This window comes from Pseudophryne corroboree (assembly GCF_028390025.1).
Source record: "Pseudophryne corroboree isolate aPseCor3 chromosome 7 unlocalized genomic scaffold, aPseCor3.hap2 SUPER_7_unloc_2, whole genome shotgun sequence".
NCBI lineage: Eukaryota > Metazoa > Chordata > Amphibia > Anura > Myobatrachidae > Pseudophryne > Pseudophryne corroboree.
The window spans coordinates 37,418-65,118 of NW_026967611.1; the positions used below are offsets into that span (position 1 = coordinate 37,418).

At 35.0% G+C, this 27,701-nt stretch overlaps 9 non-coding genes across 9 annotated transcripts; all 9 read right to left on the minus strand.

Moving 5' to 3' along the window:
• Window positions 1-430: 430 nt before the first annotated feature.
• On the minus strand, window positions 431-504 carry TRNAS-ACU (transfer RNA serine (anticodon ACU)). The gene has a single exon. It is a non-coding gene; the product is annotated as a tRNA-Ser (tRNA).
• A 2,264-nt stretch (window positions 505-2,768) lies between these two features.
• Window positions 2,769-2,842, minus strand: TRNAS-ACU (transfer RNA serine (anticodon ACU)). The gene has a single exon. It is a non-coding gene; the product is annotated as a tRNA-Ser (tRNA).
• A 2,265-nt stretch (window positions 2,843-5,107) lies between these two features.
• TRNAS-ACU (transfer RNA serine (anticodon ACU)) lies at window positions 5,108-5,181 on the minus strand. The gene has a single exon. It is a non-coding gene; the product is annotated as a tRNA-Ser (tRNA).
• Window positions 5,182-7,445: 2,264 nt separating this feature from the next.
• TRNAS-ACU (transfer RNA serine (anticodon ACU)) lies at window positions 7,446-7,519 on the minus strand. Its single transcript has one exon. It is a non-coding gene; the product is annotated as a tRNA-Ser (tRNA).
• An 8,116-nt stretch (window positions 7,520-15,635) lies between these two features.
• Window positions 15,636-15,709, minus strand: TRNAS-ACU (transfer RNA serine (anticodon ACU)). Its single transcript has one exon. It is a non-coding gene; the product is annotated as a tRNA-Ser (tRNA).
• A 2,269-nt stretch (window positions 15,710-17,978) lies between these two features.
• On the minus strand, window positions 17,979-18,052 carry TRNAS-ACU (transfer RNA serine (anticodon ACU)). The gene has a single exon. It is a non-coding gene; the product is annotated as a tRNA-Ser (tRNA).
• A 3,437-nt stretch (window positions 18,053-21,489) lies between these two features.
• Window positions 21,490-21,563, minus strand: TRNAS-ACU (transfer RNA serine (anticodon ACU)). The gene has a single exon. It is a non-coding gene; the product is annotated as a tRNA-Ser (tRNA).
• Window positions 21,564-23,825: 2,262 nt separating this feature from the next.
• On the minus strand, window positions 23,826-23,899 carry TRNAS-ACU (transfer RNA serine (anticodon ACU)). Its single transcript has one exon. It is a non-coding gene; the product is annotated as a tRNA-Ser (tRNA).
• Window positions 23,900-26,163: 2,264 nt separating this feature from the next.
• Window positions 26,164-26,237, minus strand: TRNAS-ACU (transfer RNA serine (anticodon ACU)). Its single transcript has one exon. It is a non-coding gene; the product is annotated as a tRNA-Ser (tRNA).
• Window positions 26,238-27,701: the final 1,464 nt, after the last annotated feature.

The window sequence follows — 27,701 nt, forward strand, 5'->3', positions numbered from 1 at the left end:
GGATGCAGGGGCGTTAATGTTTCCTGGTGTCAACCTGTATTATTTCAGTAGACATTGAAATGAGGATGCATCTTGCTGCCTTTCCAATGAAGCAAGTTTAATTTAGTAATAGGTGAAAAACCATCCTTACAAAGGTGTTAATCAGAGACTTGGCTTTGTGGACACTTTTCAGAGAACAAATTTGTTAGCATAAAAATAAAGCCAGAAAATGAAGAGCTGTTTAATCACTCAATTGGATTTTTTTGCCAGCATATTTCTTTTTCTCTGCAACCCACTGCTAAATTGTGCTTCCTAGCTGTTTTTATAAAATCACTGAATCAAATCTAACTCTGATTACATCAAAGGCCAGGTACCCTACACCATAAGAGGGGGTTTGAAATTTTGACTTGTCTACTTAAAGATCACCAAAATCTGATAACAAAGTCAATTACGTCCCTGGGTGGGATTGAACCACCAACCTTTTGGTTAGTAGCCAGACACACTAACCGATTGCGCCACAGAGACACTTTGTAAAAAGTACATACTGACAAAGGCTAATAAGCATACATCTAGAACGTTTCCTAGAAAAACTTTAAAAAGTCAATAATCTGGAGAGTTTTTGTAAGATGTTTCTTCCATCAACCAACGAAGAAACACATTGGTACTTTCCCATGATGACTGAGTGCTTCAGGATCTCTTGCACTTACATGTGCAGCAGAGTACTGCAATGGAAGCATGCTGGGCCCCTAACCCAGAGGTAGGCAGATTGAAACTATCCTTTGCTCTATGCATTTTTTTTTTAATTTAAGTAATCAAAACTGGGATTGATATTTTTGCTCTTTTATTTTTACTTAAAGTACAATAACTTTTACCATTTTAATTTGTTTTAATAGTATATTGACAGTATAGTTTTCTTTAAAAAATCCACTTAATTTTCTTTACCCTATTATTAAAAGGGTAATTGACAAAAACAAACTACATTGTCACCAGAAGAGCAATACAAAATGTACAAGTGATATATTAAAATCATCTTTCCAGCTTGAATTTCAATGATGCATTGGGGCAACGATTTTGTGAGAAACATCTTCACCCTTAAATAAAGATTTTCTTAATTCCTTACCTGTGTGCTAATTAGATATCACCTTGTTTTCACATTAAACAGACTTCCACATGAGAACGCAGCAAGGATGCAGTGGCGTTAATGTTTCCTGGTGTCAACCCGTATTATTTCAGTAGACATTGAAATGAGGATGCATCTTGCTGCCTTTCCAATGAAGCAAATTTAGTTTAGTAATAGGTGAAAAACCATCCCTACAAAGGTGTTAATCAGAGACTTGGCTTTGTGGACACTTTTCAGAGAACAAATTTGTTAGCATAAAAATAAAGCCAGAAAATTAAGAGCTGTTTAATCACTCAATTGGATTTTTTTGCCAGCATATTTCTTTTTCTCTGCAACCCACTGCTAAATTGTGCTTCCTAGCTGTTTTTATAAAATCACTGAATCAAATCTAACTCTGATTACATCAGAGAAGGCCAGGTACCCTACACCAGAACAGGGGGTTTGAAATTTTGACTTGTCTACTTAAAGATCACCAAAATCTGATAACAAGGTCAATTACGTCCCTGGGTGGGATTGAACCACCAACCTTTTGGTTAATAGCCGTGCACACTAACTGATTGCGCCACAGAGACACTTCGCAAAAGTTCATACTGACAAAGGCTAATAAGCATTCATCTAAAACGTTTCCTAGAAAAACTTTAAAAAGTCAATAATCTGGAGAGTTTTTGTAAGATGTTTCTTCCATCAACCAACGAAGAAACACATTGGTACTTTCCCATGATGACTGAGTGCTTCAGGATCTCTTGCACTTACATGTGCAGCAGAGTACAGCAATGGAAGCATGCTGGGCCCATAACCCAGCGGTAGGCAGATTGAAACTATCCTCTGCTATATGCATTTTTTTTTTGTTAATTAAAGTAATCCAAAACTGGGATTGATATTTTGGCTCTTTTATTTTTACTTAAAGTACAATAACTTTTACCATTTTAATTTGTTTTAATAGTATATTGACAGTATAGTTTTCTTTAAAAAATCCACTTAATTTTCTTTACCCTATTATTAAAAGGGTAATTGACAAAAACAAACTACATTGTCACCAGAAGAGCAATACAAAATGTACAAGTGATATATTAAAATCATCTTTCCAGCTTTAATTTCAATGATGCATTGGGGCAACGATTTTGTGAGAAACATCTTCACCCTTAAAAAAAGATTTTCTTAATTCCTTACCTGTGTGCTAATTAGATATCACCTTGTTTTCACATTAAACAGACTTCTACATGAGAAAGCAGCAAGGATGCAGTGGCGTTAATGTTTCCTTGTGTCAACCTGTATTATTTCAGTAGACATTGAAATGAGGATGCATCTTGCTGCCTTTCCAATGAAGCAAGTTTAATTTAGTAATAGGTGAAAAACCATCCCTACAAATGTGTTAATCAGAGACTTGGCTTTGTGGACACTTTTCAGAGAACAAATTTGTTAGCATAAAAATAAAGCCAGAAAATGAAGAGCTGTTTAATCACTCAATTGGATTTTTTTTGCCAGCATATTTCTTTTTCTCTGCAACCCACTGCTAAATTGTGCTTCCTAGCTGTTTTTATTAAATCACTGAATCAAATCTAACTCTGATTACATCAGAAAAGGCCAGGTACCCTACACCATAACAGGGGGTTTGAAATTTTGACTTGTCTACTTAAAGATCACCAAAATCTGATAACAATGTCAATTACGTCCCTGGGTGGGATTGAACCACCAACCTTTTGGTTAGTAGCCGGACACACTAACCGATTGCGCCACAGAGACACTTCGCAAAAAGTATATACTGACAAAGGCTAATAAGCATACATTTAGAACGTTTCCTAGAAAAACTTTAAAAAGTCAATAATCTGGAGAGTTTTTGTAAAATGTTTCTTCCATCAACCAACGAACAAAACACATTGGTACTTTCCCATGATGACTGAGTGCTTCAGGATCTCTTGCACTTACATGTGCAGCAGAGTACTGCAATGGAAGCATGCTGGGCCCATAACCCAGAGGTAGGCAGATTGAAACTATCCTTTGCTATATGCATTTTTTTTGTTAATTTAAGTAATCAAAACTGGGATTGATATTTTTGCTCTTTTATTTTTACTTGAAGTACAATAACTTTTACCATTTTAATTTGTTTGAATAGTATATTGACAGTATAGTTTTCTTTAAAAAATCCACTTAATTTTCTTTACCCTATTATTAAAAGGGTAATTGACAAAAACAAACTACATTGTCACCAGAAGAGCAATACAAAATGTACAAGTGATATATTAAAATCATCTTTCCAGCTTGAATTTCAATGATGCATTGGGGCAACGATTTTGTGAGAAACATCTTCACCCTTAAATAAAGATTTTCTCAATTCCTTACCTGTGTGCTAATTAGATATCACCTTGTTTTCACATTAAACAGACTTCCACATGAGAAAGCAGCAAGGATGCAGTGGCGTTAATGTTTCCTGGTGTCAACCTGTATTATTTCAGTAGACATTGAAATGAGGATGCATCTTGCTGCCTTTCCAATGAAGCAAGTTTAATTTAGTAATAGGTGAAAAACCATCCTTACAAAGCTGTTAATCAGAGACTTGGCTTTGTGGACACTTTTCAGAGAACAAATTTGTTAGCATAAAAATAAAGCCAGAAAATGAAGAGCTGTTTAATCACTCAATTGGATTTTTTTGCCAGCATATTTCTTTTTCTCTGCAACCCACTGCTAAATTGTGCTTCCTAGCTGTTTTTATAAAATCACTGAATCAAATCTAACTCTGATTACATCAGAGAAGGCCAGGTACCCTACACCATAAGAGGGGGATTTGAAATTTTGACTTGTCTACTTAAAGATCACCAAAATCTGATAACAAGGTCAATTACGTCCCTGGGTGGGATTGAACCACCAACTTTTTGGTTAACAGCAGTGCACACTAACTGATTGCGCCACAAAGACATTTTGCAAAAGTATATACTGACAAAGGCTAATAAGCATTCATCTAAAATGTTTCCTAGAAAAACTTTAAAAAGTCAATAATCTGGAGAGTTTTTGTAAGATGTTTCTTCCATCAACCAACGAAGAAACACATTGGTACTTTCCCATGATGAGTGAGTGCTTCAGGATCTCTTGCACTTACATGTGCAGCAGAGTACAGCAATGGAAGCATGCTGGGCCCATAACCCAGCGGTAGGCAGATTGAAACTATCCTCTGCTATATGCATTTTTTTTTGTTAATTAAAGTAATCCAAAACTGGGATTGATATTTTGGCTCTTTTATTTTTACTTAAAGTACAATAACTTTTACCATTTTAATTTGTTTTAATAGTATATTGACAGTATAGTTTTCTTTAAAAAATCCACTTAATTTTCTTTACCCTATTATTAAAAGGGTAATTGACAAAAACAAACTACATTGTCACCAGAAGAGCAATACAAAATGTACAAGTGATATATTAAAATCATCTTTCCAGCTTGAATTTCAATGATGCATTGGGGCAACGATTTTGTGAGAAACATCTTCACCCTTAAATAAAGATTTTCTTAATTCCTTACCTGTGTGCTAATTAGATATCACCTTGTTTTCACATTAAACAGACTTCCACATGAGAACGCAGCAAGGATGCAGTGGCGTTAATGTTTCCTGGTGTCAACCCGTATTATTTCAGTAGACATTGAAATGAGGATGCATCTTGCTGCCTTTCCAATGAAGCAAATTTAGTTTAGTAATAGGTGAAAAACCATCCCTACAAAGGTGTTAATCAGAGACTTGGCTTTGTGGACACTTTTCAGAGAACAAATTTGTTAGCATAAAAATAAAGCCAGAAAATTAAGAGCTGTTTAATCACTCAATTGGATTTTTTTGCCAGCATATTTCTTTTTCTCTGCAACCCACTGCTAAATTGTGCTTCCTAGCTGTTTTTATAAAATCACTGAATCAAATCTAACTCTGATTACATCAGAGAAGGCCAGGTACCCTACACCATAAGAGGGGGTTTGAAATTTTGACTTGTCTACTTAAAAATCACCAAAATCTGATAACAAGGTCAATTACGTCCCTGGGTGGGATTGAACCACCAACCTTTTGGTTAGTAGCCAGACACACTAACCGATTGCGCCACAGAGACACTTTGTAAAAAGTACATACTGACAAAGGCTAATAAGCATACATCTAGAACGTTTCCTAGAAAAACTTTAAAAAGTCAATAATCTGGAGAGTTTTTGTAAGATGTTTCTTCCATCAACCAACGAAGAAACACATTGGTACTTTCCCATGATGACTGAGTGCTTCAGGATCTCTTGCACTTACATGTGCAGCAGAGTACTGCAATGGAAGCATGCTGGGCCCCTAACCCAGAGGTAGGCAGATTGAAACTATCCTTTGCTCTATGCATTTTTTTTTTAATTTAAGTAATCAAAACTGGGATTGATATTTTTGCTCTTTTATTTTTACTTAAAGTACAATAACTTTTACCATTTTAATTTGTTTTAATAGTATATTGACAGTATAGTTTTCTTTAAAAAATCCACTTAATTTTCTTTACCCTATTATTAAAAGGGTAATTGACAAAAACAAACTACATTGTCACCAGAAGAGCAATACAAAATGTACAAGTGATATATTAAAATCATCTTTCCAGCTTGAATTTCAATGATGCATTGGGGCAACGATTTTGTGAGAAACATCTTCACCCTTAAATAAAGATTTTCTTAATTCCTTACCTGTGTGCTAATTAGATATCACCTTGTTTTCACATTAAACAGACTTCCACATGAGAACGCAGCAAGGATGCAGTGGCGTTAATGTTTCCTGGTGTCAACCCGTATTATTTCAGTAGACATTGAAATGAGGATGCATCTTGCTGCCTTTCCAATGAAGCAAATTTAGTTTAGTAATAGGTGAAAAACCATCCCTACAAAGGTGTTAATCAGAGACTTGGCTTTGTGGACACTTTTCAGAGAACAAATTTGTTAGCATAAAAATAAAGCCAGAAAATTAAGAGCTGTTTAATCACTCAATTGGATTTTTTTGCCAGCATATTTCTTTTTCTCTGCAACCCACTGCTAAATTGTGCTTCCTAGCTGTTTTTATAAAATCACTGAATCAAATCTAACTCTGATTACATCAGAGAAGGCCAGGTACCCTACACCAGAACAGGGGGTTTGAAATTTTGACTTGTCTACTTAAAGATCACCAAAATCTGATAACAAGGTCAATTACGTCCCTGGGTGGGATTGAACCACCAACCTTTTGGTTAATAGCCGTGCACACTAACTGATTGCGCCACAGAGACACTTCGCAAAAGTTCATACTGACAAAGGCTAATAAGCATTCATCTAAAACGTTTCCTAGAAAAACTTTAAAAAGTCAATAATCTGGAGAGTTTTTGTAAGATGTTTCTTCCATCAACCAACGAAGAAACACATTGGTACTTTCCCATGATGAGTGAGTGCTTCAGGATCTCTTGCACTTACATGTGCAGCAGAGTACAGCAATGGAAGCATGCTGGGCCCATAACCCAGCGGTAGGCAGATTGAAACTATCCTCTGCTATATGCATTTTTTTTTTGTTAATTAAAGTAATCCAAAACTGGGATTGATATTTTGGCTCTTTTATTTTTACTTAAAGTACAATAACTTTTACCATTTTAATTTGTTTTAATAGTATATTGACAGTATAGTTTTCTTTAAAAAATCCACTTAATTTTCTTTACCCTATTATTAAAAGGGTAATTGACAAAAACAAACTACATTGTCACCAGAAGAGCAATACAAAATGTACAAGTGATATATTAAAATCATCTTTCCAGCTTTAATTTCAATGATGCATTGGGGCAACGATTTTGTGAGAAACATCTTCACCCTTAAAAAAAGATTTTCTTAATTCCTTACCTGTGTGCTAATTAGATATCACCTTGTTTTCACATTAAACAGACTTCTACATGAGAAAGCAGCAAGGATGCAGTGGCGTTAATGTTTCCTTGTGTCAACCTGTATTATTTCAGTAGACATTGAAATGAGGATGCATCTTGCTGCCTTTCCAATGAAGCAAGTTTAATTTAGTAATAGGTGAAAAACCATCCCTACAAATGTGTTAATCAGAGACTTGGCTTTGTGGACACTTTTCAGAGAACAAATTTGTTAGCATAAAAATAAAGCCAGAAAATGAAGAGCTGTTTAATCACTCAATTGGATTTTTTTTGCCAGCATATTTCTTTTTCTCTGCAACCCACTGCTAAATTGTGCTTCCTAGCTGTTTTTATTAAATCACTGAATCAAATCTAACTCTGATTACATCAGAAAAGGCCAGGTACCCTACACCATAACAGGGGGTTTGAAATTTTGACTTGTCTACTTAAAGATCACCAAAATCTGATAACAATGTCAATTACGTCCCTGGGTGGGATTGAACCACCAACCTTTTGGTTAGTAGCCGGACACACTAACCGATTGCGCCACAGAGACACTTCGCAAAAAGTATATACTGACAAAGGCTAATAAGCATACATTTAGAACGTTTCCTAGAAAAACTTTAAAAAGTCAATAATCTGGAGAGTTTTTGTAAAATGTTTCTTCCATCAACCAACGAAGAAACACATTGGTACTTTCCCATGATGACTGAGTGCTTCAGGATCTCTTGCACTTACATGTGCAGCAGAGTACTGCAATGGAAGCATGCTGGGCCCATAACCCAGAGGTAGGCAGATTGAAACTATCCTTTGCTATATGCATTTTTTTTGTTAATTTAAGTAATCAAAACTGGGATTGATATTTTTGCTCTTTTATTTTTACTTGAAGTACAATAACTTTTACCATTTTAATTTGTTTGAATAGTATATTGACAGTATAGTTTTCTTTAAAAAATCCACTTAATTTTCTTTACCCTATTATTAAAAGGGTAATTGACAAAAACAAACTACATTGTCACCAGAAGAGCAATACAAAATGTACAAGTGATATATTAAAATCATCTTTCCAGCTTGAATTTCAATGATGCATTGGGGCAACGATTTTGTGAGAAACATCTTCACCCTTAAATAAAGATTTTCTCAATTCCTTACCTGTGTGCTAATTAGATATCACCTTGTTTTCACATTAAACAGACTTCCACATGAGAAAGCAGCAAGGATGCAGTGGCGTTAATGTTTCCTGGTGTCAACCTGTATTATTTCAGTAGACATTGAAATGAGGATGCATCTTGCTGCCTTTCCAATGAAGCAAGTTTAATTTAGTAATAGGTGAAAAACCATCCTTACAAAGGTGTTAATCAGAGACTTGGCTTTGTGGACACTTTTCAGAGAACAAATTTGTTAGCATAAAAATAAAGCCAGAAAATGAAGAGCTGTTTAATCACTCAATTGGATTTTTTTGCCAGCATATTTCTTTTTCTCTGCAACCCACTGCTAAATTGTGCTTCCTAGCTGTTTTTATAAAATCACTGAATCAAATCTAACTCTGATTACATCAGAGAAGGCCAGGTACCCTACACCATAAGAGGGGGATTTGAAATTTTGACTTGTCTACTTAAAGATCACCAAAATCTGATAACAAGGTCAATTACGTACCTGGGTGGGATTGAACCACCAACTTTTTGGTTAACAGCAGTGCACACTAACTGATTGCGCCACAAAGACATTTTGCAAAAGTATATACTGACAAAGGCTAATAAGCATTCATCTAAAATGTTTCCTAGAAAAACTTTAAAAAGTCAATAATCTGGAGAGTTTTTGTAAGATGTTTCTTCCATCAACCAACGAAGAAACACATTGGTACTTTCCCATGATGAGTGAGTGCTTCAGGATCTCTTGCACTTACATGTGCAGCAGAGTACAGCAATGGAAGCATGCTGGGCCCATAACCCAGCGGTAGGCAGATTGAAACTATCCTCTGCTATATGCATTTTTTTTTGTTAATTAAAGTAATCCAAAACTGGGATTGATATTTTGGCTCTTTTATTTTTACTTAAAGTACAATAACTTTTACCATTTTAATTTGTTTTAATAGTATATTGACAGTATAGTTTTCTTTCAAAAATCCACTTAATTTTCTTTACCCTATTATTAAAATGGTAATTGACAAAAACAAACTACATTGTCACCAGAAGAGCAATACAAAATGTACAAGTGATATATTAAAATCATCTTTCCAGCTTGAATTTCAATGATGCATTGGGGCAACGATTTTGTGAGAAACATCTTCACCCTTAAATAAAGATTTTCTTAATTCCTTACCTGTGTGCTAATTAGATATCACCTTGTTTTCACATTAAACAGACTTCCACATGAGAAAGCAGCAAGGATACAGTGGCGCTAATGTTTCCTGGTGTCAACCTGTATTATTTCAGTAGACATTGAAATGAGGATGCATCTTGCTGCCTTTCCAATGAAGCAAGTTTAATTTAGTAATAGGTGAAAAACCATCCCTACAAAGGTGTTAATCAGAGACTTGGCTTTGTGGACACTTTTCAAAGAACAAATTTGTTAGCATAAAAATAAAGCCAGAAAATGAAGAGCTGTTTAATCACTCAATTGGATTTTTTTTGCCAGCATATTTCTTTTTCTCTGCAACCCACTGCTAAATTGTGCTTCCTAGCTGTTTTTATAAAATCACTGAATCAAATCTAACTCTGATTACATCAGAGAAGGCCAGGTACCCTACACCATAACAGGGGGTTTGAAATTTTGACTTGTCTACTTAAAGATCACCAAAATCTGATAACAAGGTCAGTTACGTCCCTGGTTGGGATTGAACCACCAACCATTTGGTTAGTAGCCGGACACACTAACCGATTGCGCCACAGAGACTTTTTGCAAAAAGTACATACTTACAAAGTCTAATAAGCATACATCTAGAACGTTTCCTAGAAAAACTTTAAAAAGTCAATAATCTGGAGAGTTTTTGTAAGATGTTTCTTCCATCAACCAATGAAGAAACACATTGGTACTTTCCCATGATGAGTGAGTGCTTCAGGATCTCTTGCACTTACATGTGCAGCAGAGTACTGCAATGGAAGCATGCTGGGCCCCTAACCCAGAGGTAGGCAGATTGAAACTATCCTTTGCTATATGCATTTTTTTTTTGTTAATTTAAGTAATCAAAACTGGGATTGATATTTTTGCTCTTTTATTTTTACTTAAAGTACAATAACTTTTACCATTTTAATTTGTTTTAATAGTATATTGACAGTATAGTTTTCTTTAAAAAATCCACTTAATTTTCTTTACCCTATTATTAAAAGGGTAATTGACAAAAACAAACTACATTGTCACCAGAAGAGCAATACAAAATGTACAAGTGATATATTAAAATCATCTTTCCAGCTTGAATTTCAATGATGCATTGGGGCAACGATTTTGTGAGAAACATCTTCACCCTTAAATAAAGATTTTCTTAATTCCTTACCTGTGTGCTAATTAGATATCACCTTGTTTTCACATTAAACAGACTTCTACATGAGAAAGCAGCAAGGATGCAGTGGCGTTAATGTTTCCTGGTGTCAACCTGTATTATTTCAGTAGACATTGAAATGAGGATGCATCTTGCTGCCTTTCCAATGAAGCAAGTTTAATTTAGTAATAGGTGAAAAACCATCCTTACAAAGGTGTTAATCAGAGACTTGGCTTTGTGGACACTTTTCAGAGAACAAATTTGTTAGCATAAAAATAAAGCCAGAAAATGAAGAGCTGTTTAATCACTCAATTGGATTTTTTTGCCAGCATATTTCTTTTTCTCTGCAACCCACTGCTAAATTGTGCTTCCTAGCTGTTGTTATAAAATCACTGAATCAAATCTAACTCTGATTACATCAGAGAAGGCCAGGTACCCTACACCATAAGAGGGGGATTTGAAATTTTGACTTGTCTACTTAAAGATCACCAAAATCTGATAACAAGGTCAATTACGTCCCTGGGTGGGATTGAACCACCAACCTTTTGGTTAACAGCCGTGCACACTAACTGATTGCGCCACAAAGACATTTTGCAAAAGTATATACTGACAAAGGCTAATAAGCATTCATCTAAAACGTTTCCTAGAAAAACTTTAAAAAGTCAATAATCTGGAGAGTTTTTGTAAGATGTTTCTTCCATCAACCAACGAAGAAACACATTGGTACTTTCCCATGATGAGTGAGTGCTTCAGGATCTCTTGCACTTACATGTGCAGCAGAGTACAGCAATGGAAGCATGCTGGGCCCATAACCCAGCGGTAGGCAGATTGAAACTATCCTCTGCTATATGCATTTTTTTTTGTTAATTAAAGTAATCCAAAACTGGGATTGATATTTTGGCTCTTTTATTTTTACTTAAAGTACAATAACTTTTACCATTTTAATTTGTTTTAATAGTATATTGACAGTATAGTTTTCTTTCAAAAATCCACTTAATTTTCTTTACCCTATTATTAAAATGGTAATTGACAAAAACAAACTACATTGTCACCAGAAGAGCAATACAAAATGTACAAGTGATATATTAAAATCATCTTTCCAGCTTGAATTTCAATGATGCATTGGGGCAACGATTTTGTGAGAAACATCTTCACCCTTAAATAAAGATTTTCTTAATTCCTTACCTGTGTGCTAATTAGATATCACCTTGTTTTCACATTAAACAGACTTCCACATGAGAAAGCAGCAAGGATACAGTGGCGTTAATGTTTCCTGGTGTCAACCTGTATTATTTCAGTAGACATTGAAATGAGGATGCATCTTGCTGCCTTTCCAATGAAGCAAGTTTAATTTAGTAATAGGTGAAAAACCATCCCTACAAAGGTGTTAATCAGAGACTTGGCTTTGTGGACACTTTTCAAAGAACAAATTTGTTAGCATAAAAATAAAGCCAGAAAATGAAGAGCTGTTTAATCACTCAATTGGATTTTTTTTGCCAGCATATTTCTTTTTCTCTGCAACCCACTGCTAAATTGTGCTTCCTAGCTGTTTTTATAAAATCACTGAATCAAATCTAACTCTGATTACATCAGAGAAGGCCAGGTACCCTACACCATAACAGGGGGTTTGACATTTTGACTTGTCTACTTAAAGATCACCAAAATCTGATAACAAGGTCAGTTACGTCCCTGGTTGGTATTGAACCACCAACCATTTGGTTAGTAGCCGGACACACTAACCGATTGCGCCACAGAGACTTTTTGCAAAAAGTACATACTTACAAAGTCTAATAAGCATACATCTAGAACGTTTCCTAGAAAAACTTTAAAAAGTCAATAATCTGGAGAGTTTTTGTAAGATGTTTCTTCCATCAACCAATGAAGAAACACATTGGTACTTTCCCATGATGAGTGAGTGCTTCAGGATCTCTTGCACTTACATGTGCAGCAGAGTACTGCAATGGAAGCATGCTGGGCCCCTAACCCAGAGGTAGGCAGATTGAAACAATCCTTTGCTATATGCATTTTTTTTTGTTAATTTAAGTAATCAAAACTGGGATTGATATTTTTGCTCTTTTATTTTTACTTAAAGTACAATAACTTTTACCATTTTAATTTGTTTTAATAGTATATTGACAGTATAGTTTTCTTTAAAAAATCCACTTAATTTTCTTTACCCTATTATTAAAAGGGTAATTGACCAAAACAAACTACATTGTCACCAGAAGAGCAATACAAAATGTACAAGTGATATATTAAAATCATCTTTCCAGCTTGAATTTCAATGATGCATTGGGGCAACGATTTTGTGAGAAACATCTTCACCCTTAAATAAAGATTTTCTTAATTCCTTACCTGTGTGCTAATTAGATATCACCTTGTTTTTTTACATTAAACAGACTTCTACATGAGAAAGCAGCAAGGATGCAGTGGCGTTAATGTTTCCTGGTGTCAACCTGTATTATTTCAGTAGACATTGAAATGAGGATGCATCTTGCTGCCTTTCCAATGAAGCAAGTTTAATTTAGTAATAGGTGAAAACCATCCCTACAAAGGTGTTAATCAGAGACTTGGCTTTGTGGACACTTTTCAGAGAACAAATTTGTTAGCATAAAAATAAAGCCAGAAAATGAAGAGCTGTTTAATCACTCAATTGGATTTTTTTTGCCAGCATATTTCTTTTTCTCTGCAACCCACTGCTAAATTGTGCTTCCTAGCTGTTTTTATTAAATCACTGAATCAAATCTAACTCTGATTACATCAGAAAAGGCCAGGTACCCTACACCATAACAGGGGGTTTGAAATTTTGACTTGTCTACTTAAAGATCACCAAAATCTGATAACAAGGTCAATTACGTCCCTGGGTGGGATTGAACCACCAACCTTTTGGTTAGTAGCCGGACACACTAACCGATTGCACCACAGAGACACTTCACAGAAAGTACATACTGACAAAGGCTAATAAGCATGCATCTAGAACGTTTCCTAGAAAAACTTTAAAAAGTCAATAATCTGGAGAGTTTTTGTAAAATGTTTCTTCCATCAACCAACGAAGAAACACATTGGTACTTTCCCATGATGAGTGAGTGCTTCAGGATCTCTTGCACTTACATGTGCAGCAGAGTACTGCAATGGAAGCATGCTGGGCCCCTAACCCAGAGGTAGGCAGATTGAAACAATCCTTTGCTATATGCATTTTTTTTGTTAATTTAAGTAATCAAAACTGGGATTTATATTTTTGCTCTTTTATTTTTACTTGAAGTACAATAACTTTTACCATTTTAATTTGTTTGAATAGTATATTGACAGTATAGTTTTCTTTAAAAAATCCACTTAATTTTCTTTACCCTATTATTAAAAGGGTAATTGACAAAAACAAACTACATTGTCACCAGAAGAGCAATACAAAATGTACAAGTGATATATTAAAATCATCTTTCCAGCTTGAATTTCAATGATGCATTGGGGCAACGATTTTGTGAGAAACATCTTCACCCTTAAATAAAGATTTTCTTAATTCCTTACCTGTGTGCTAATTAGATATCACCTTGTTTTCACATTAAACAGACTTCTACATGAGAAAGCAGCAAGGATGCAGTGGCGTTAATGTTTCCTGGTGTCAACCTGTATTATTTCAGTAGACATTGAAATGAGGATGCATCTTGCTGCCTTTCCAATGAAGCAAGTTTAATTTAGTAATAGGTGAAAAACCATCCCTACAAAGGTGTTAATCAGAGACTTGGCTTTGTGGACACTTTTCAGAGAACAAATTTGTTAGCATAAAAATAAAGCCAGAAAATGAAGAGCTGTTTAATCACTCAATTGGATTTTTTTTGCCAGCATATTTCTTTTTCTCTGCAACCCACTGCTAAATTGTGCTTCCTAGCTGTTTTTACTAAATCACTGAATCAAATCTAACTCTGATTACATCTGAAAAGGCCAGGTACCCTACACCATAAGAGGGGGATTTGAAATTTTGACTTGTCTACTTAAAGATCACCAAAATCTGATAACAAGGTCAATTACGTCCCTGGGTGGGATTGAACCACCAACTTTTTGGTTAGTAGCCGGACACACTAACCGATTGCACCACAGAGACACTTCACAGAAAGTACATACTGACAAAGGCTAATAAGCATGCATCTAGAACGTTTCCTAGAAAAACTTTAAAAAGTCAATAATCTGGAGAGTTTTTGTAAAATGTTTCTTCCATCAACCAACGAAGAAACACATTGGTACTTTCCCATGATGAGTGAGTGCTTCAGGATCTCTTGCACTTACATGTGCAGCAGAGTACTGCAATGGAAGCATGCTGGGCCCCTAACCCAGAGGTAGGCAGATTGAAACAATCCTTTGCTATATGCATTTTTTTTGTTAATTTAAGTAATCAAAACTGGGATTTATATTTTTGCTCTTTTATTTTTACTTGAAGTACAATAACTTTTACCATTTTAATTTGTTTGAATAGTATATTGACAGTATAGTTTTCTTTAAAAAATCCACTTAATTTTCTTTACCCTATTATTAAAAGGGTAATTGACAAAAACAAACTACATTGTCACCAGAAGAGCAATACAAAATGTACAAGTGATATATTAAAATCATCTTTCCAGCTTGAATTTCAATGATGCATTGGGGCAACGATTTTGTGAGAAACATCTTCACCCTTAAATAAAGATTTTCTTAATTCCTTACCTGTGTGCTAATTAGATATCACCTTGTTTTCACATTAAACAGACTTCCACATGAGAAAGCAGCAAGGATGCAGTGGCGTTAATGTTTCCTGGTGTCAACCTGTATTATTTCAGTAGAAATTGAAATGAGGATACATCTTGCTGCCTTTCCAATGAAGCAAGTTTAATTTAGTAATAGGTGAAAAACCATCCCTACAAAGGTGTTAATCAGAGACTTGGCTTTGTGGACACTTTTCAGAGAACAAATTTGTTAGCATAAAAATAAAGCCAGAAAATGAAGAGCTGTTTAATCACTCAATTGGATTTTTTTTGCCAGCATATTTCTTTTTCTCTGCAACCCACTGCTAAATTGTGCTTCCTATCTGTTTTTATAAAATCACTGAATCAAATCTAACTCTGATTACATCAGAGAAGGCCAGGTACCCTACACCATAACAAGGGGTTTGAAATTTTGACTTGTCTACTTAAAGATCACCAAAATCTGATAACAAGGTCAATTACGTCCCTGGGTGGGATTGAACCACCAACCTTTTGGTTAGTAGCCAGACACACTAACCGATTGCGCCACAGAGACACTTTGTAAAAAGTACATACTGACAAAGGCTAATAAGCATACATCTAGAACGTTTCCTAGAAAAACTTTAAAAAGTCAATAATCTGGAGAGTTTTTGTAAGATGTTTCTTCCATCAACCAACGAAGAAACACATTGGTACTTTCCCATGATGAGTGAGTGCTTCAGGATCTCTTGCACTTACATGTGCAGCAGAGTACAGCAATGGAAGCATGCTGGGCCCATAACCCAGCGGTAGGCAGATTGAAACTATCCTCTGCTATATGCATTTTTTTTTGTTAATTAAAGTAATCCAAAACTGGGATTGATATTTTGGCTCTTTTATTTTTACTTAAAGTACAATAACTTTTACCATTTTAATTTGTTTTAATAGTATATTGACAGTATAGTTTTCTTTCAAAAATCCACTTAATTTTCTTTACCCTATTATTAAAATGGTAATTGACAAAAACAAACTACATTGTCACCAGAAGAGCAATACAAAATGTACAAGTGATATATTAAAATCATCTTTCCAGCTTGAATTTCAATGATGCATTGGGGCAACGATTTTGTGAGAAACATCTTCACCCTTAAATAAAGATTTTCTTAATTCCTTACCTGTGTGCTAATTAGATATCACCTTGTTTTCACATTAAACAGACTTCCACATGAGAAAGCAGCAAGGATACAGTGGCGTTAATGTTTCCTGGTGTCAACCTGTATTATTTCAGTAGACATTGAAATGAGGATGCATCTTGCTGCCTTTCCAATGAAGCAAGTTTAATTTAGTAATAGGTGAAAAACCATCCCTACAAAGGTGTTAATCAGAGACTTGGCTTTGTGGACACTTTTCAAAGAACAAATTTGTTAGCATAAAAATAAAGCCAGAAAATGAAGAGCTGTTTAATCACTCAATTGGATATTTTTTGCCAGCATATTTCTTTTTCTCTGCAACCCACTGCTAAATTGTGCTTCCTAGCTGTTTTTATAAAATCACTGAATCAAATCTAACTCTGATTACATCAGAGAAGGCCAGGTACCCTACACCATAACAGGGGGTTTGAAATTTTGACTTGTCTACTTAAAGATCACCAAAATCTGATAACAAGGTCAGTTACGTCCCTGGTTGGGTTTGAACCACCAACCATTTGGTTAGTAGCCGGACACACTAACCGATTGCGCCACAGAGACTTTTTGCAAAAAGTACATACTTACAAAGTCTATTAAGCATACATCAAGAACGTTTCCTAGAAAAACTTTAAAAAGTCAATAATCTGGAGAGTTTTTGTAAGATGTTTCTTCCATCAACCAATGAAGAAACACATTGGTACTTTCCCATGATGAGTGAGTGCTTCAGGATCTCTTGCACTTACATGTGCAGCAGAGTACTGCAATGGAAGCATGCTGGGCCCCTAACCCAGAGGTAGGCAGATTGAAACAATCCTTTGCTATATGCATTTTTTTTTTGTTAATTTAAGTAATCAAAACTGGGATTGATATTTTTGCTCTTTTATTTTTACTTAAAGTACAATAACTTTTACCATTTTAATTTGTTTTAATAGTATATTGACAGTATAGTTTTCTTTAAAAAATCCACTTAATTTTCTTTACCCTATTATTAAAAGGGTAATTGACAAAAACAAACTACATTGTCACCAGAAGAGCAATACAAAATGTACAAGTGATATATTAAAATCATCTTTCCAGCTTGAATTTCAATGATGCATCGGGGCAACGATTTTGTGAGAAACATCTTCACCCTTAAATAAAGATTTTCTTAATTCCTTACCTGTGTGCTAATAAGATATCACCTTGTTTTCACATTAAACAGACTTCTACATGAGAAAGCAGCAAGGATGCAGTGGCGTTAATGTTTCCTGGTGTCAACCTGTATTATTTCAGTAGACATTGAAATGAGGATGCATCTTGCTGCCTTTCCAATGAAGCAAGTTTAATTTAGTAATAGGTGAAAAACCATCCCTACAAAGGTGTTAATCAGAGACTTGGCTTTGTGGACACTTTTCAGAGAACAAATTTGTTAGCATAAAAATAAAGCCAGAAAATGAAGAGCTGTTTAATCACTCAATTGGATTTTTTTTGCCAGCATATTTCTTTTTCTCTGCAACCCACTGCTAAATTGTGCTTCCTAGCTGTTTTTACTAAATCACTGAATCAAATCTAACTCTGATTACATCTGAAAAGGCCAGGTACCCTACACCATAAGAGGGGGATTTGAAATTTTGACTTGTCTACTTAAAGATCACCAAAATCTGATAACAAGGTCAATTACGTCCCTGGGTGGGATTGAACCACCAACCTTTTGGTTAGTAGCCAGACACACTAACCGATTGCGCCACAGAGACACTTTGTAAAAAGTACATACTGACAAAGGCTAATAAGCATACATCTAGAACGTTTCCTAGAAAAACTTTAAAAAGTCAATAATCTGGAGAGTTTTTGTAAGATGTTTCTTCCATCAACCAACGAAGAAACACATTGGTACTTTCCCATGATGAGTGAGTGCTTCAGGATCTCTTGCACTTACATGTGCAGCAGAGTACAGCAATGGAAGCATGCTGGGCCCATAACCCAGCGGTAGGCAGATTGAAACTATCCTCTGCTATATGCATTTTTTTTTGTTAATTAAAGTAATCCAAAACTGGGATTGATATTTTGGCTCTTTTATTTTTACTTAAAGTACAATAACTTTTACCATTTTAATTTGTTTTAATAGTATATTGACAGTATAGTTTTCTTTCAAAAATCCACTTAATTTTCTTTACCCTATTATTAAAATGGTAATTGACAAAAACAAACTACATTGTCACCAGAAGAGCAATACAAAATGTACAAGTGATATATTAAAATCATCTTTCCAGCTTGAATTTCAATGATGCATTGGGGCAACGATTTTGTGAGAAACATCTTCACCCTTAAATAAAGATTTTCTTAATTCCTTACCTGTGTGCTAATTAGATATCACCTTGTTTTCACATTAAACAGACTTCCACATGAGAAAGCAGCAAGGATACAGTGGCGTTAATGTTTCCTGGTGTCAACCTGTATTATTTCAGTAGACATTGAAATGAGGATGCATCTTGCTGCCTTTCCAATGAAGCAAGTTTAATTTAGTAATAGGTGAAAAACCATCCCTACAAAGGTGTTAATCAGAGACTTGGCTTTGTGGACACTTTTCAAAGAACAAATTTGTTAGCATAAAAATAAAGCCAGAAAATGAAGAGCTGTTTAATCACTCAATTGGATTTTTTTTGCCAGCATATTTCTTTTTCTCTGCAACCCACTGCTAAATTGTGCTTCCTAGCTGTTTTTATAAAATCACTGAATCAAATCTAACTCTGATTACATCAGAGAAGGCCAGGTACCCTACACCATAACAGGGGGTTTGAAATTTTGACTTGTCTACTTAAAGATCACCAAAATCTGATAACAAGGTCAGTTACGTCCCTGGTTGGGTTTGAACCACCAACCATTTGGTTAGTAGCCGGACACACTAACCGATTGCGCCACAGAGACTTTTTGCAAAAAGTACATACTTACAAAGTCTATTAAGCATACATCAAGAACGTTTCCTAGAAAAACTTTAAAAAGTCAATAATCTGGAGAGTTTTTGTAAGATGTTTCTTCCATCAACCAATGAAGAAACACATTGGTACTTTCCCATGATGAGTGAGTGCTTCAGGATCTCTTGCACTTACATGTGCAGCAGAGTACTGCAATGGAAGCATGCTGGGCCCCTAACCCAGAGGTAGGCAGATTGAAACAATCCTTTGCTATATGCATTTTTTTTTTGTTAATTTAAGTAATCAAAACTGGGATTGATATTTTTGCTCTTTTATTTTTACTTAAAGTACAATAACTTTTACCATTTTAATTTGTTTTAATAGTATATTGACAGTATAGTTTTCTTTAAAAAATCCACTTAATTTTCTTTACCCTATTATTAAAAGGGTAATTGACAAAAACAAACTACATTGTCACCAGAAGAGCAATACAAAATGTACAAGTGATATATTAAAATCATCTTTCCAGCTTGAATTTCAATGATGCATCGGGGCAACGATTTTGTGAGAAACATCTTCACCCTTAAATAAAGATTTTCTTAATTCCTTACCTGTGTGCTAATTAGATATCACCTTGTTTTCACATTAAACAGACTTCTACATGAGAAAGCAGCAAGGATGCAGTGGCGTTAATGTTTCCTGGTGTCAACCTGTATTATTTCAGTAGACATTGAAATGAGGATGCATCTTGCTGCCTTTCCAATGAAGCAAGTTTAATTTAGTAATAGGTGAAAAACCATCCCTACAAAGGTGTTAATCAGAGACTTGGCTTTGTGGACACTTTTCAGAGAACAAATTTGTTAGCATAAAAATAAAGCCAGAAAATGAAGAGCTGTTTAATCACTCAATTGGATTTTTTTTGCCAGCATATTTCTTTTTCTCTGCAACCCACTGCTAAATTGTGCTTCCTAGCTGTTTTTACTAAATCACTGAATCAAATCTAACTCTGATTACATCAGAAAAGGCCAGGTACCCTACACCATAACAGGGGGTTTGAAATTTTGACTTGTCTACTTAAAGATCACCAAAATCTGATAACAAGGTCAATTACGTCTTTGGGTGGGATTGAACCACCAACCTTTTGGTTAGTAGCCGGACACACTAACCGATTGCACCACAGAGACACTTCACAGAAAGTACATACTGACAAAGGCTAATAAGCATGCATCTAGAACGTTTCCTAGAAAAACTTTAAAAAGTCAATAATCTGGAGAGTTTTTGTAAAATGTTTCTTCCATCAACCAACGAAGAAACACATTGGTACTTTCCCATGATGAGTGAGTGCTTCAGGATCTCTTGCACTTACATGTGCAGCAGAGTACTGCAATGGAAGCATGCTGGGCCCCTAACCCAGAGGTAGGCAGATTGAAACAATCCTTTGCTATATGCATTTTTTTTGTTAATTTAAGTAATCAAAACTGGGATTTATATTTTTGCTCTTTTATTTTTACTTGAAGTACAATAACTTTTACCATTTTAATTTGTTTGAATAGTATATTGACAGTATAGTTTTCTTTAAAAAATCCACTTAATTTTCTTTACCCTATTATTAAAAGGGTAATTGACAAAAACAAACTACATTGTCACCAGAAGAGCAATACAAAATGTACAAGTGATATATTAAAATCATCTTTCCATCTTGAATTTCAATGATGCATTGGGGCAACGATTTTGTGAGAAACATCTTCACCCTTAAATAAAGATTTTCTTAATTCCTTACCTGTGTGCTAATTAGATATCACCTTGTTTTCACATTAAACAGACTTCCACATGAGAAAGCAGCAAGGATGCAGTGGCGTTAATGTTTCCTGGTGTCAACCTGTATTATTTCAGTAGAAATTGAAATGAGGATACATCTTGCTGCCTTTCCAATGAAGCAAGTTTAATTTAGTAATAGGTGAAAAACCATCCCTACAAAGGTGTTAATCAGAGACTTGGCTTTGTGGACACTTTTCAGAGAACAAATTTGTTAGCATAAAAATAAAGCCAGAAAATGAAGAGCTGTTTAATCACTCAATTGGATTTTTTTTGCCAGCATATTTCTTTTTCTCTGCAACCCACTGCTAAATTGTGCTTCCTATCTGTTTTTATAAAATCACTGAATCAAATCTAACTCTGATTACATCAGAGAAGGCCAGGTACCCTACACCATAACAAGGGGTTTGAAATTTTGACTTGTCTACTTAAAGATCACCAAAATCTGATAACAAGGTCAATTACGTCCCTGGGTGGGATTGAACCACCAACCTTTTGGTTAGTAGCCAGACACACTAACCGATTGCGCCACAGAGACACTTTGTAAAAAGTATATACTGACAAAGGCTAATAAGCATACATCTAGAACGTTTCCTAGAAAAACTTTAAAAAGTCAATAATCTGGAGAGTTTTTGTAAGATGTTTCTTCCATCAACCAACGAAGAAACACATTGGTACTTTCCCATGATGACTGAGTGCTTCAGGATCTCTTGCACTTACATGTGCAGCAGAGTACTGCAATGGAAGCATGCTGGGCCCCTAACCCAGAGGTAGGCAGATTGAAACTATCCTTTGCTCTATGCATTTTTTTTTTAATTTAAGTAATCAAAACTGGGATTGATATTTTTGCTCTTTTATTTTTGCTTAAAGTACAATAACTTTTACCATTTTAATTTGTTTTAATAGTATATTGACAGTATAGTTTTCTTTAAAAAATCCACTTAATTTTCTTTACCCTATTATTAAAAGGGTAATTGACAAAAACAAACTACATTGTCACCAGAAGAGCAATACAAAATGTACAAGTGATATATTAAAATCATCTTTCCAGCTTGAATTTCAATGATGCATTGGGGCAACGATTTTGTGAGAAACATCTTCACCCTTAAATAAAGATTTTCTTAATTCCTTACCTGTGTGCTAATTAGATATCACCTTGTTTTCACATTAAACAGACTTCCACATGAGAACGCAGCAAGGATGCAGTGGCGTTAATGTTTCCTGGTGTCAACCCGTATTATTTCAGTAGACATTGAAATGAGGATGCATCTTGCTGCCTTTCCAATGAAGCAAATTTAGTTTAGTAATAGGTGAAAAACCATCCCTACAAAGGTGTTAATCAGAGACTTGGCTTTGTGGACACTTTTCAGAGAACAAATTTGTTAGCATAAAAATAAAGCCAGAAAATTAAGAGCTGTTTAATCACTCAATTGGGTTTTTTTGCCAGCATATTTCTTTTTCTCTGCAACCCACTGCTAAATTGTGCTTCCTAGCTGTTTTTATAAAATCACTGAATCAAATCTAACTCTGATTACATCAGAGAAGGCCAGGTACCCTACACCATAAGAGGGGGTTTGAAATTTTGACTTGTCTACTTAAAGATCACCAAAATCTGATAACAAGGTCAATTACGTCCCTGGGTGGGATTGAACCACCAACCTTTTGGTTTATAACCGTACACACTAACTGATTGCGCCACAGAGACACTTTGCAAAAGTACATACTGACAAAGGCTAATAAGCATTCATCTAAAACGTTTCCTAGAAAAACTTTAAAAAGTCAATAATCTGGAGAGTTTTTGTAAGATGTTTCTTCCATCAACCAACGAAGAAACACATTGGTACTTTCCCATGATGAGTGAGTGCTTCAGGATCTATTGCACTTACATGTGCAGCAGAGTACAGCAATGGAAGCATGCTGGGCACATAACCCAGAGGTAGGCAGATTGAAACTATCCTCTGCTATATGCATTTTTTTTTGTTAATTAAAGTAATCCAAAACTGGGATTGATATGTTGGCTCTTTTATTTTTACTTACAGTACAATAACTTCTACCATTTTAATTTGTTTTAATAGTATATTGATAGTATTGTTTTCTTTCAAAAATCCACTTAATTTTCTTTTCCCTATTATTAAAATGGTTATTGACAAAAACAAACTACATTGTCACCTGAAGAGCAATACAAAATGTATAAGTGATATATTAAAATCATCTTTCCAGCTTGAATTTCAATGATGCATTGGGGCAACGATTTTGTGAGAAACATTTTCACCCTTAAATAAAGATTTTCTTAATTCCTTACCTGTGTGCTAATTAGATATCACCTTGTTTTCACATTAAACAGACTTCCACATGAGAAAGCAGCAAGGATGCAGGGGCGTTAATGTTTCCTGGTGTCAACCTGTATTATTTCAGTAGACATTGAAATGAGGATGCATCTTGCTGCCTTTCCAATGAAGCAAGTTTAATTTAGTAATAGGTGAAAAACCATCCTTACAAAGGTGTTAATCAGAGACTTGGCTTTGTGGACACTTTTCAGAGAACAAATTTGTTAGCATAAAAATAAAGCCAGAAAATGAAGAGCTGTTTAATCACTCAATTGGATTTTTTTGCCAGCATATTTCTTTTTCTCTGCAACCCACTGCTAAATTGTGCTTCCTAGCTGTTTTTATAAAATCACTGAATCAAATCTAACTCTGATTACATCAGAGAAGGCCAGGTACCCTACACCATAAGAGGGGGTTTGAAATTTTGACTTGTCTACTTAAAGATCACCAAAATCTGATAACAAGGTCAATTACGTCCCTGGGTGGGATTGAACCACCAACCTTTTGGTTAGTAGCCAGACACACTAACCGATTGCGCCACAGAGACACTTTGTAAAAAGTACATACTGACAAAGGCTAATAAGCATACATCTAGAACGTTTCCTAGAAAAACTTTAAAAAGTCAATAATCTGGAGAGTTTTTGTAAGATGTTTCTTCCATCACCCAACGAAGAAACACATTGGTACTTTCCCATGATGACTGAGTGCTTCAGGATCTCTTGCACTTACATGTGCAGCAGAGTACTGCAATGGAAGCATGCTGGGCCCCTAACCCAGAGGTAGGCAGATTGAAACTATCCTTTGCTCTATGCATTTTTTTTTTAATTTAAGTAATCAAAACTGGGATTGATATTTTTGCTCTTTTATTTTTACTTAAAGTACAATAACTTTTACCATTTTAATTTGTTTTAATAGTATATTGACAGTATAGTTTTCTTTAAAAAATCCACTTAATTTTCTTTACCCTATTATTAAAAGGGTAATTGACAAAAACAAACTACATTGTCACCAGAAGAGCAATACAAAATGTACAAGTGATATATTAAAATCATCTTTCCAGCTTGAATTTCAATGATGCATTGGGGCAACGATTTTGTGAGAAACATCTTCACCCTTAAATAAAGATTTTCTTAATTCCTTACCTGTGTGCTAATTAGATATCACCTTGTTTTCACATTAAACAGACTTCCACATGAGAACGCAGCAAGGATGCAGTGGCGTTAATGTTTCCTGGTGTCAACCCGTATTATTTCAGTAGACATTGAAATGAGGATGCATCTTGCTGCCTTTCCAATGAAGCAAATTTAGTTTAGTAATAGGTGAAAAACCATCCCTACAAAGGTGTTAATCAGAGACTTGGCTTTGTGGACACTTTTCAGAGAACAAATTTGTTAGCATAAAAATAAAGCCAGAAAATTAAGAGCTGTTTAATCACTCAATTGGATTTTTTTGCCAGCATATTTCTTTTTCTCTGCAACCCACTGCTAAATTGTGCTTCCTAGCTGTTTTTATAAAATCACTGAATCAAATCTAACTCTGATTACATCAGAGAAGGCCAGGTACCCTACACCAGAACAGGGGGTTTGAAATTTTGACTTGTCTACTTAAAGATCACCAAAATCTGATAACAAGGTCAATTACGTCCCTGGGTGGGATTGAACCACCAACCTTTTGGTTAATAGCCGTGCACACTAACTGATTGCGCCACAGAGACACTTTGCAAAAGTTCATACTGACAAAGGCTAATAAGCATTCATCTAAAACGTTTCCTAGAAAAACTTTAAAAAGTCAATAATCTGGAGAGTTTTTGTAAGATGTTTCTTCCATCAACCAACGAAGAAACACATTGGTACTTTCCCATGATGAGTGAGTGCTTCAGGATCTCTTGCACTTACATGTGCAGCAGAGTACAGCAATGGAAGCATGCTGGGCCCATAACCCAGCGGTAGGCAGATTGAAACTATCCTCTGCTATATGCATTTTTTTTTTGTTAATTAAAGTAATCCAAAACTGGGATTGATATTTTGGCTCTTTTATTTTTACTTAAAGTACAATAACTTTTACCATTTTAATTTGTTTTAATAGTATATTGACAGTATAGTTTTCTTTAAAAAATCCACTTAATTTTCTTTACCCTATTATTAAAAGGGTAATTGACAAAAACAAACTACATTGTCACCAGAAGAGCAATACAAAATGTACAAGTGATATATTAAAATCATCTTTCCAGCTTTAATTTCAATGATGCATTGGGGCAACGATTTTGTGAGAAACATCTTCACCCTTAAAAAAAGATTTTCTTAATTCCTTACCTGTGTGCTAATTAGATATCACCTTGTTTTCACATTAAACAGACTTCCACATGAGAAAGCAGCAAGGATGCAGTGGCGTTAATGTTTCCTGGTGTCAACCAGTATTATTTCAGTAGAAATTGAAATGAGGATGCATCTTGCTGCCTTTCCAATGAAGCAAGTTTAATTTAGTAATAGGTGAAAAACCATCCCTACAAAGGTGTTAATCAGAGACTTGGCTTTGTGGACACTTTTCAGAGAACAAATTTGTTAGCATAAAAATAAAGCCAGAAAATGAAGAGCTGTTTAATCACTCAATTGGAATTTTTTTGCCAGCATATTTCTTTTTCTCTGCAACCCACTGCTAAATTGTGCTTCCTAGCTGTTTTTATAAAATCACTGAATCAAATCTAACTCTGATTACATCAGAGAAGGCCAGGTACCCTACACCATAACAAGGGGTTTGAAATTTTGACTTGTCTACTTAAAGATCACCAAAATCTGATAACAAGGTCAATTACGTCCCTGGGTGGGATTGAACCACCAACCTTTTGGTTAGTAGCCAGACACACTAACCGATTGCGCCACAGAGACACTTTGTAAAAAGTACATACTGACAAAGGCTAATAAGCATACATCTAGAACGTTTCCTAGAAAAACTTTAAAAAGTCAATAATCTGGAGAGTTTTTGTAAGATGTTTCTTCCATCAACCAACGAAGAAACACATTGGTACTTTCCCATGATGACTGAGTGCTTCAGGATCTCTTGCACTTACATGTGCAGCAGAGTACTGCAATGGAAGCATGCTGGGCCCCTAACCCAGAGGTAGGCAGATTGAAACTATCCTTTGCTCTATGCATTTTTTTTTAATTTAAGTAATCAAAACTGGGATTGATATTTTTGCTCTTTTATTTTTACTTAAAGTACAATAACTTTTACCATTTTAATTTGTTTTAATAGTATATTGAAAGTATTGTTTTCTTTTAAAAATCCACTTAATTTTCTTTACCCTATTATTAAAATGGTAATTGACAAAAACAAACTACATTGTCACCAGAAGAGCAATACAAAATGTACAAGTGATATATTAAAATCATCTTTCCAGCTTGAATTTCAATGATGCATTGGGGTAACTATTTTGTGAGAAACATTTTCACCCTTAAATAAAGATTTTCTTAATTCCTTACCTGTGTGCTAATTAGATATCACCTTGTTTTCACATTAAACAGACTTCCACATGAGAAAGCAGCAAGGATGCAGTGGCGTTAATGTTTCCTGGTGTCAACCTGTATTATTTCAGTAGACATTGAAATGAGGATGCATCTTGCTGCCTTTCCAATGAAGCAAGTTTAATTTAGTAATAGGTGAAAAACCATCCTGACAAAGGTGTTCATCAGAGACTTGGCTTTGTGGACACTTTTCAGAGAACAAATTTGTTAGCATAAAAATAAAGCCAGAAAATGAAGAGCTGTTTAATCACTCAATTGGATTTTTTTGCCAGCATATTTCTTTTTCTCTGCAACCCACTGCTAAATTGTGCTTCCTAGCTGTTTTTATAAAATCACTGAATCAAATCTAACTCTGATTACATCAGAGAAGGCCAGGTACCCTACACCATAAGAGGGGGTTTGAAATTTTGACTTGTCTACTTAAAGATCACCAAAATCTGATAACAAGGTCAATTACGTCCCTGGGTGGGATTGAACCACCAACCTTTTGGTTAATAGCCATACACACTAACTGATTGCGCCACAGAGACACTTTGTAAAAGTACATACTGACAAAGGCTAATAAGCATTCATCTAAAACGTTTCCTAGAAAAACTTTAAAAAGTCAATAATCTGGAGAGTTTTTGTAAGATGTTTCTTCCATCAACCAACGAAGAAACACATTGGTACTTTCCCATGATGAGTGAGTGCTTCAGGATCTATTGCACTTACATGTGCAGCAGAGTACAGCAATGGAAGCATGCTGGGCACATAACCCAGAGGTAGGCAGATTGAAACTATCCTCTGCTATATGCATTTTTTTTTTGTTAATTAAAGTAATCCAAAACT